The following is a 9,658-nucleotide window of genomic DNA, read 5'->3' as shown; positions in this document are numbered from 1 at the left end:
CACACACACACACACACACACACACACACACACACATACATACACACACGCGCGCACACATACATACATACATGGAAACCATGCGTAAATAGACACGCGCGCTAGAACGCGCTAGAACATGCGAGAATAGACACGCGCGTTAATAAAAGTTGATAACATGACCACGCGACTAGATGATGATCATGTTCGCGACAGGTATCTGTGACCTTTGTGAGAAACGTATATGTTTCGCAGTCGCTATATTGGGGACTGAGCAACGCAGTGGTCAAATTACATCTGGTCGACGATCACCATTAGAATTGTATTGGAACAACATACTTGCGTCTACTAGTGTTACCGCACGTGAAATGGCGTGTAAGAACCCCATCTCAGCTAACAGCAGACAGCAGGAATCCATATTATGGTAATTGTAATCAGAATGTCATCAGTTTGATGCAACCAACACTTCCGTGATTGTTTGTGTTGAGAAAAGCGATCAGGAATTAAGACGACGATTACGATTAAAGCTTTAGCCGGGAAATACCAATTATAGTATCGATATAATTATATAGTAGTATATTGTATGGTATTATATTTGATTATATCGTGTCAATATACTTGCATCGAAATGCATTAGCTACAAGCGGGCGCAAAACATATTAGGACATACTGTAGACATTATCAGGTTATTGTAGACACAAGAATTTGCTAGAATTGGTCAATTAGGTACAACTACAAATTTTCTGTCAACGGCCAAGGACGTAGAACCGCGTAGAACGTAGAACTGCGAGACTACGTTCTTATATTACGAGAAATATCAGGAGTGAATAAAATCAAACGTTATTATTCACTCATTTAGTTTTTATTTATTTATTTATCATTTACACTATGGTAAATTCGACGCGTTGATAAACTTTTCAACGATCTATCAACCTTACTATCAGATGTTCAAAGTTTTTACGTTATCGACCGCGAGTCGGCAAACGTTTCAACATTTAACACGTCGCAGTGTGCGCGCGGCGCGACGTGGATACGCATTTTTGTACGCGCCATTGTGGCGCCGATAACAATAACGTGCTCTCTCGCTAGGTGGAGGCACACTGCCGCGCACACCCCCTGATTGCTAATATCGGAGTAGCTGAGTAGCAAAAACTCGCTGATCAAAAGATGCGAAAATAGAAAATCGAATAACATGTTCGAATCTCTCAACTAGTTGCTATCAACTTGTTGAGCGCTCAAATTGTACGTTTGGGGCGTGCCGGGGAGTGATCTGCCAAACCAAAATTCTTCTCGCTGAGTCACCTCACTGGGTCAGCTCGCTTTTAGCCACCACAAGTGCAGGCGTCTATGGAGGACTAGAAATCTGAGAGTGGCCACTCATGTACTTCGTTTTGGTGATAACTTCAGGTTCTCGTAGAATGTAGCAGCGTAGTTTCGTTAGCAAAGAGTAGCGTAGAGATTGTAGATTGTAGCGTAGAACCGTGGCAGAGTAGAGATGTATCGTAGAGTCGTACGTATATCCCGCTCTGGTTCACCCGCCGAATATATATATATGGCGCCGAATATATGGCGCCGCTATCAGCTAATGGCGGATCTGTCGCTACGGGGGTCGGACATTTAGCTATTTCCGTATGGGGCGCCAAGTGTCGCAATAACTGATTCGTGTACGAAATCATATGATTTTTCGGCTAAAGGAAATCAAGTTCTACAAAGTGATTTCGTTACGAATGAACTACGTGCGAGTGATTTCGTACGAATTGTTTTCCAGCGGGCGGGCTACTGCGAGTTTCTTCGTTTACGAAATTAGCTACTGAATGTGAATTTCGGTTACGAAATCATGCTAACCACTGGCGCCCCGGGCACGCCAAGTGTCCATGACTTTATTTCGTTAACAAATAATACAAGATTCGTTACAAATCAATCACGTGATTTCGTTACGGAAATCAATACTGCGAATGATTTTCGTTTACGAAATCAACTAACTGCGAGTGATTATCGTACGAAAATCAAGCTACTTGCGAGGTGATTTCGTTACGAAATCAGCTACTCAGCTGATCGTTAGAATCACTCTGCGGTGATCGGACAAAGCATGCGCACTTGGCCGGCTGGCGGCGCCAAGTGTAGCATGGAACTATGATTTCGTAAGGAACATCAGTCTACAAATTGATTTCGATACGCAAAATCAAACTACTGAGCGGTTTTCGTTACGAAATCAAATGCGATACAAAAAAACTCCCCGGCGAGCCGGCGCCGCATAGTCGTAGCATGACTTGATTTCGTTACGAAATCAGCTACTGCGAATGATTTCGTAACGAAATATGCTACACTGCGGTGTGGGGCCGCCAAGTTGTCGACATGACTGATTCGTTACGAATCACTGATGCCTCCTGAAAATCGTGCCTGCCTTCCACCAGCTTCTCCCTCTCTCCCCTGCCTCCTCACCAGCTCCCTTCCTCCCCTCCTTCTCCCTTCCTCTTCTCCAGCCAGCTCTCCCCTCCTCCTTCTCCAGCCAGCTTCTGCTCATTCTCCTTCTCCACCACCTTCTCTCTCCTTTCTCCCACGCAGCTTCTCCCGCTCTCCAAACCTTCTCCTTCTCCCCTCCTCCTCCACCAGCTCCCTTCTCCTCCTCCTTATTCCCCTTCTCCTCTTCCCGCCTCCTCCTCCACCAAACTCCCTTCTTCCCGCTCTTTCTCCCTCCCTCCTTCTCCACCAGACTTCTCCCCTCCTTCGGTTTCCACCAGCGCTATCTCTTCTCCTCCACACCTCTTCCCTTCTCCCCCTCCTCCTTCTCCACAGGCTTTCCTCCTCTCTTCCCACCACCTTCTCTCCTTCTCCCCTTCCTCCTTCTCACAGCTTCTCCGCCTCCTCCTTCTCCACCACCTTCTCCCTTCTCCCCTTCTTCATTCTCCCCAGCTTCTCCCTTCCTCCTTCTCCCCACCAGCTTCTCCCCTCTCCTTCTCCCACCTTTTCCCGTTCTCCCCTTCCTCTTCTCCACCCAGCTTCTCGCCCTCCTTTCGCACTTAGCTTTCTCCCCCTGCCTCCACCACCTTCTCCCTCCTCCTTCTTCCACCAGACTTCTCGCCTCCTCTTCTCCACCACCGCCCTTCTCCCTTCCTCCTCTCCACCTAGTTCTCCCCTCCCCCTTCTCCACCTTCCTCCCGTTCTCCCCTTCCTCCTCCTTCACCATCTTCTCGCCTCCTTCCTCGTCTAACAGCTTCTCTCCTTCTCCCGTTCCGCTTCCACCCACTCTCCCTCCACAGTTCTCCCCGCGCTTCTCCGCCAGTCTTCTTCCGGGGGCAGCTTCCCTTCTCACAACCTTCTCCCCTTCCTCATTCGTGCACACATTGCTCTCCCTCTCCTCCTTCTCGCACCAGCGCTTTCTCTCCTCCTCCTTCTCCCACGCACCGTCACCATGCTCCTCCTCCTGTACCGCCTGAATATAGACAACCGCCGCTTCATTTCCTAATTCCCAGTCCACATCCTAAGACTGTACTCGTCTCCCATCTTGATTCTCGATGTAATTAAGCCCATCGAGTAGACTGAAGCCGAGAAGTGGGACCGGGTACAGTCTATCCACATCGCATTGCACGCACGCCCCCATGTATGCGCATATTTTTTATTTTTCTATCTTATCCATTTAACCTATTCTTTTCCCGCATATAATAAATAATAATAACGCAGAATATATTACATGATTTATTTGTAGACTTGATTTCGTACGAAAACACTTTGGATGACATTTGATTTCGCTTACGAATCAGTCATGCGCACACTTGGCCGCCTTAGCCAAGTGTAGCAATGATTGTAACGGAAATCACTCGATTGTAGTAGCTGATTTCGTAACCGAAATCACTTTGTAGACTTGATTTCGTAAGAAATCACTTTGCTAGTACTTGGATTTATGTACGAAATATGCACTTTGTAGACTGATCTTCGTTACGAAATCGAAGATTTAGTAACGATAATCGAGCGTGCGACACTTGGGCCTACGCCAAGTGTAGCATGATTTCGTAATCGAAAATCACTTTCGATTGTAGTAGCTGATCTTCGTCACGAAATCACTCGCTAGTAGTTGATTCGTAACGAAATCACTTTGTAGAACTTGAATTCGTAACGAAAATATCACTTTGTAGACTTGATTTTCGTGTACGAAATTCAATGATTTAGAACGAAATCAGCCATGGCGAACACTTGGCGCCCTTACGCCAGTGCTTAGCATGATTTCGTAACGAATCACTCGATTGAGAGCTGCATTTCGTCACCGAATCACTCGCGAGCTAGTTGATTTCGTAACGAAATCACTTTAGTAGACTGTGATTCGTAACGAAATACTCACTTTTGTAGACCTGATCTGTTGCGAAATGCAATGAATGTTGTAACGAAATCAGCCATGCACACTTGGCCCTTACGCCAAGTGTAGCATGATTCTGAACGAAATCCACTCGATGTAAGTAGCTGATTCGTACGAAATCACTTTGTAATTTGATTTCGACGAAATAACTCTTGTATGACTTGTGATTTCGCCTAACGAAATATCAACTTTGTAGACTTGATTTGTTACGAAATCATATTGATTTAGTAACGAAATCAAGGCATGCGACACCTTGCCCCTTATCGCCAAGTCGGTAGCATTGCATTTCTTACCTACATTCATTGATTTCGTACGCAAATCAAGTCTACAAGGATATTTCGTTACGAAATCAAGTCTACAAAGTTATTTCGTTACGAAATCAAATCTACAAAGTGATTTCGTGACGAAACCAGCTACTACAATCGAGTGATTTCGTTACGAAATCATGCTACACTTGGCGTAAGGGCGCCAAGTGTCGCATGGCTGATTTCGTTACTAAATCATTGATTTCGCAACGAAATCAAGTCTACAAAGTGATATTTCGTTACGAAATCAAGTCTACAAAGTGATTTCGTTACGAAATCAAGTCTACAAAGTGATTTCGTTACGAAATCAGCTACTACAATCGAGTGATTTCGTTACGAAATCATGCTACACTTGCGTAAGGGCGCCAAGTGTCGCATGACTGATTTCGTAACGAAATCAAGTCTACAAAGTGATTTCGTTACGAAATCAAGTCTACAAATAAATCATGTAAATATTTGCGTTATTATTATTTATTATATTGCGGGAAAAAATAGTTAAATGGATAAAGATAGAAAAATGAAAAAATATGCATACATGGGGGCGTGCGTGCATGGATGTGGATAGACTGGTACCCGGTCCCACCTCTCGGCTTAGTTACTCGATGGGCTTAGTTACCATCGAGTAATCAAGATGGGAGCGAGTACCAGTCTAGGATGTGGACTGCGGGAATTTAGGAAATCGGAACGGGGTTGTCTATATTCAGGCCGGTACAGGAGGAGGAGCATGGTGAGGTGGTGGAGAAGGAGAGGAGAGAAGCTGGTGGAGAGAGGAGGGGGAGAAGCTGGTGGAGAATGAGGAAGGAGAAGGAGAAGGTGGTGAGAAGAGAAGGGAGAAGCTGGTGGAGAAGTAGGAGGGGAGAAAGCTGGTGGAGAATGAGGAAGGGGAGAAGGAGAAGCTGGTAGAGAAGGAGGAGGGGGAGAAGATGTGAAGAGGAGGAGGGGAGAAGGGAGAAGGTGGTGGAGAAGGGGGAGGGGAGAAGCTGTGGCGAAGGAGGAAGAGAAGGGAGGTGGTGGAGAAGAGGAGGGAGAAGCTGTGTAGAAGGAGGAGGAGAAGGTGGTGGAGGAGGGGAGAAGCTATGGAAGAAGGAGGGGCAGAAGCTGTGGAGAAGGAGGAAGGGGAGAAGGGAAAAGGTGGTGGAGAAGGAGGAGGGGGAAATGGTGGCAGAACGAGAGGGGAGAAGTGGTGGAGAATGAAGAAGGGGAGAAGGGAGAAGTGGTGGGAAAGGAGGAGGGGGAGAAGCTGGTAGAGAAAGAGGAAGGGGAGAGGAGAAGGTGGTGGAGAAGGAGGAGCGGGAGAACTGTGTGGAGGAAGGAGGAGGGGAGAAGGAGAAGTGGGAGGGGGAAGAGAAGCTGGTGGAGAAGAAGGAGGGGAGAGAGCTGGTGGAGAGGAGGTAGAAGGGGAGAAGGAGGGGGAGAAGGAGTTGGTGAGGAGGAGGGGAGAAGCAGGAAGGGGATAAGGAGGAGGAGAAGGGAGCTGTGGAGGAGGAGGGGAGAAGGAGAAGGTTGTGGGGAGGGGGAGAAGCTGGTGGAGAAGGAGGAAGGGAGAAGAGAGAAGGTGTGGAGAAGGAGAATGGGAGAAGCTGGAGGAGAGGAGGAGGGGAGAAGCTGGTGGAGAAGGAGGAAGGGGAGAAGGAGGGGGAGAAGGGAGCTGGTGGAGGAGGAGGGGGAGAAGGGAGAAGCTGGTGGAGAAGGAGGACGATTTTCAGGAGGATCAGTGATTTCGTAACGAAATCAGTCATGCGACACTTGGCGCCCCACACGCCAAGTGTAGCATGATTTCGTTACGAAATCACTCGCAGTAGCTGATTTCGTAACGAAATCAAGTCATGCTACACTTGGCGCGCCGGCTCGCCGAGTGTCGCATGATTTCGTAACGAAATAACGCTCAGTAGTTGATTTCGTAACGAAATCACTTTGTAGACTTGATTTCGTTACGAAATCAAGTCATGCTACACTTGGCGCGCCAGCGCGCCAAGTGTCGCATGCTTTCGTCACGAAATCACTCGCAGTAGCTGATTTCGTAACGAAATCACTCGCAGTAGCTGATTTCGTAACGAAATCACTCGCAGTAGTTGATTTCGTAACGAAATCATTCGCATAGTGTTGATTTCGTAACGAAATCATTCGCAGTAGTTGATTTCGTAACGAAATCACTCGCAGTAGTTGATTTCGTAACGAAATCACTTTGTAGACTTGATTTTGTAACGAAATAAAGTCATGCGACACTTGGCGTGCCGGGGCGCCAAGTGTAGCATGATTTCGTAACGAAATCACTTGCAGTAGCTGATTTCGTAACGAAATCACTCGCAGTAGCTGATTTCGTAACGAAATCACTCGCAGTAGTTGATTTCGTAACGAAATCACTTTGTAGACTTGATTTCGTTACAAAATCATTGATCGTAACGAAATCAGTCATCGCACACTGGCGCCCCATATTTCCGCCGCGCGCGTCTTTGTGCGTTCGAGTCATAGGACGTACGCGCTCACGTTTGACGTCTAAGCTATGCATATGGGGTGCGCGTGTGCATATGGCTATGTTAGTAACTAGTATAATATATGAGCATGTGCAATTTTCTTATTCGCATATAATAATAGCAGTTTCATTTGGGACCACCGGATGCTTACGGATGTTATTATATATATTATATTATTATATATATATATATATATTATATATATATATATATATCAGGAGTCTATATGACGCTCGTTTCTGAATATATATATATATATTATATATATATGGGGGCGCGCGGCTGTGCGTGTGCAGCGTACTTTCGCATATAGCAGCTTAATTGTGCCGCGGCGTGCCTTTTATTTTATATGTATACTGCGTAAGATGGCTCTAAGATGTGAACAGTCAGCGATGATCGACGCCTCGTCGCCATCTTGGCGTAAGTATTGAAAGCTAACTGGCGTGGAGGCGTGCGGCTAATTACGCTGGCCAGGTACGCCAGGTACGCCATAGCGTTTTTTTTCCAGCTCCAGTACTGTCCAGTTACGCCAGGCTACGCCAGTACCTGCCAGGTACGCCGAGTACGCCAGTACCCAGGTTTACGCAGCGCCTCCTTGTTGCAGTTTATTCTCCTCATATTATCAGACGATATGCAAGAAGAATTATGGTGAATGATTATGAAGAAGCTTCTTAATACGCTCTTGATATTATTGTAATAACATAAGACACCGTTGCCCTAGCCCCACGCGCACGTTGAGAGATAATTGACAATGTGTTATCACTAGAATGAGCAGCTGGACAATATATCGGATTGTGGATCGAAGTGCCGATACGCCCTTGAATGAGTATATATATGAGATCGAGAGTGACGACACATTAGTCAGTTACACACAGATATACACAGTTCAGTTACTATTTAGAGACACGGAGAACGGGAGACGAAGCGCAGGACCTAGGCATGGTTACATAGGTTGTATATCTATATATGTTGTAAATAATATTGTATGTGTCAAGTACTAATAAAGACAGAGTTACAACGAACCTGTGACGCTGTCTCATTTGGAATCTGCAATCATCTGACGCGCTTTGTTTGTAATAATTTTGTAGTAATTTGTTTATAACAGTTGTGATCGAGCTGTTGTCATCGAAGTGTTGTCGTACCGTTGCTGGTCGTTCTAATAAACTCGGTTACTATATACTGGAGAGTCGTTGTCGTTATTACTCTGCAGCGTCATTACACTAGTGCCAGCGTACGTTATCACACTGGTACTAAACGTCATTACACTGGTACTTATACGTTTATTACACTGGTGGCAGCGGATTCATCGGAACCATGTATCAGTCGGATACCACTGCAGAGCGACAGTCAAGTCGAAGTCACACGATATCTGCACCGCCATTGCTGAGCGGAAGTCAACCAAATTTTACTGATTTCTTGAACCGTTTCAATACGTACAATGAGTTAAATGACTAGTCAGACAGTGTAGCAGCAAAATGGCTACGAGTCAGCCTACGTGACGAAGCTCTCAACAAGTTCAATCGCCTTACAGCAGATGAAAAGCTAAGTTACTCTGCGGCGCGAGCGCTAAACTATTGGAGGATACACCGGTACAACGTCAAGCAGCGATCCAGAGTTGGTACACCATCAACCATGAGTTGGGCGAGTCGGTAGAGAAGTTTTCGTCCCGTCTTCACTTAAAATCAGTGCGTGCATTTCCAGATATGTCGGCAGAAGTGCTAGATGTGCTGGCCCCGAACTCATTTTCGCATCGATTCGGGCAAACTAACATCAGCTAGCATGACATTAGCACGGACTATTTCATTAGGATTATGATAACACGAAGTCAATCTTTGCAATATTTGTCGCATGTCGTCTCATAAAGACGCGAATCTAGCGCGCGCGCGTGCGTGTGTGTGTGTGTGTGTGTGTGTGTGTGTGTGTGTTCATCATCTTCCTGTCATCATCTTCCTGTCATCATCTTCCTGTCATCATCTTCCTGCCATCATCTTCCTGTCATCATCTTCTCGCACTGTGCTGACGCGGTGCGCGTGAGGTGCGTGCGCGCTCCTGCCTTCCTACCCGCCACGTATACATCGCTAGAGCAAGAGATGCGCGGGCGCGCGCGACGGCGTGGTCGCGGCGTCGCTGTGCGCGCAGCGGTGGCAGCAGCGTCGCGTTGTCGCGCCGCGGTAGTCGGTATACGTCGTCGCCGCGCGGCATGCACACGAGAAGCAACACAAACCTTGCATGTCGTACGCCATCTCTCGCTGCGGCCGCTATACAGTCCGAACGTACCTGCGCTCTTCCCTCGGCGATCGACCCTCTGTGAAAAATTCATAAAGCAGTATTTTGCATTAATAATGCATGAAGTGCGCGCGCGGCGAAATCGGCGTGAAATACTCGCTCCCTGGCGCGTGACCGCGACCCACGCTGCGATCTCGTCTAATCTACACTAATGAGCATAGTATTTACAACTAAATCGATTTCAGATTCAATTGGAATTCAACGGTTATACTACTACTACTACTACTACTACTACTACTACTACTACTACTACTACTACTACT

General features: G+C 46.6%; 1 long non-coding RNA gene across 1 annotated transcript in view; it reads right to left on the bottom strand.

Moving 5' to 3' along the window:
• Window positions 1-9,658, bottom strand: part of LOC106811490 — a 13,505-nt gene that overhangs the window by 324 nt on the left and 3,523 nt on the right. Inside the window, exon 2 of the long non-coding RNA XR_001394147.1 lies at window positions 9,334-9,414. This is a non-coding gene — a long non-coding RNA (uncharacterized LOC106811490). The remainder of the gene's footprint in view (window positions 1-9,333; window positions 9,415-9,658) is intronic.

Source organism: Priapulus caudatus, unplaced genomic scaffold (genome assembly GCF_000485595.1).
Source record: "Priapulus caudatus unplaced genomic scaffold, Priapulus_caudatus-5.0.1 Scaffold544, whole genome shotgun sequence".
Classification (NCBI taxonomy): domain Eukaryota; kingdom Metazoa; phylum Priapulida; class Priapulimorpha; order Priapulimorphida; family Priapulidae; genus Priapulus; species Priapulus caudatus.
The sequence above is the reverse complement of the archived record's forward strand: the minus strand, read 5'-3'. Positions and strand labels throughout refer to the sequence as shown.